The 1,227-nt window shown below is 57.6% G+C and overlaps 1 long non-coding RNA gene across 1 annotated transcript in view; it reads left to right on the top strand.

Annotated features, from left to right (window-relative positions):
• Nucleotides 1-1,227, top strand: part of LOC106724145 — a 24,555-nt gene that overhangs the window by 15,083 nt on the left and 8,245 nt on the right. The gene's annotated exons all lie outside the window — the stretch shown is intronic.

Below are 1,227 nucleotides of genomic sequence, written 5' to 3'. Positions count from 1 at the left end.
CCTGTCTCCCCAGCCTCCCGCCACGGTCCTTTAACTCAGGGCGTGTCCGCGCTGGGCCGCTGGCTGGGGCCAACCGGCCCGACCCAACCTGCCCCGCTCCTCCAAAGCCCCGTGGGACTGCTTTCGGGAACCTTAACTTCGCGTTCCCTCGCGCTCGCAGCTCCATTGAGCGCGCGCCCACTCTGGAAACGTGGCTCTTCTTTGCAAAAAAAAGCCCTTGTTCCCGCTTCGTGGCACTCGACCTAGTTTTCTCCCCCTTCTCCGACTCCTCCCGGCAAACTCGCCTGCACTCGGCCTTGCACCCGTTCTGCATCGCCTCTGCCTCTTGCGTGTTGTGCATTTGTGCACATTCATACTTGGTTTTGGAGCTGTCTGCTAGGCCTTTTAAAGAAAGGAAGTTGGGGAGAGGAATTCGCTCCCGGGACCCGGCGACGACTTGTTTGGCTGCTTTTAGAACGCCAGGAGTAGGCTGGAATGCGGCGTTTGGAAGCCTCGCCCAGCTTATCCTGCTTTGACAGCATTGTTTACTTTGCGGACGAGGCCCCACGGGCGGGGGGAGTCCCGGGCTGGAGGACAGAGTGATGATAAAGTAACGCTCGAGTGATAGCCGAGGGAAAGGAGGTGGGGGTGGTGGGGCGCTGGCAGCCGTCAGGGGGTAGGGTTTGGAGATAGAATGAAGAGGCCGTGATTAAGGGGGCGCCCTGGTCCGTGGGATGGCTTGATTTTGAGGAAGGGACAGCGCAGGGGGAGGTTCCCCGGCATTGCTTTTCAAAGATACGACCAGGAACTGTTTACGAGGAAGAACACTGGGGTAGAGGTGAAGCCTGGAATTGGTCAGGGGAAAAGGGAGCTCAAAGGTTGTGCGTCCCCTGACTGGGCTGCTCTCCAAAGGGAGGAGACTGGAAAGAGATCTTGAGGGACCTCACTGAAGGGGACGGTGCTTCATTTTTATGCATTTTTAACTTCGGAACGTTGCCTTCTTTTGGTGATGGGGTGCCTTGTCTCTAGAGGGTTGGGACTGTGCTGGCAGCCCCTGCGGCCTCCAGGATTGCTGGATCGCTCCCGGAGGCTGGGCTCACCAGTGGTGCTACACCCAAGCCCGCTCAGTTAGGCCTTGGCGATCCTTGAATTCGTTGCACAATAGAAGGGACCTTAGAGTAAGAAGACATCCTTGCCAACAAGGGATAAAAATCTGGGAGAGAGTTCTGCAGAGGAATCTAGCCAGGC

The sequence above is a fragment of the Myotis brandtii genome, unplaced genomic scaffold (assembly GCF_000412655.1).
Source record: "Myotis brandtii unplaced genomic scaffold, ASM41265v1 scaffold735, whole genome shotgun sequence".
In the NCBI taxonomy this organism is placed as follows: Eukaryota; Metazoa; Chordata; class Mammalia; order Chiroptera; family Vespertilionidae; genus Myotis; species Myotis brandtii.
This window is presented reverse-complemented; position numbering and strand designations above follow the sequence as displayed.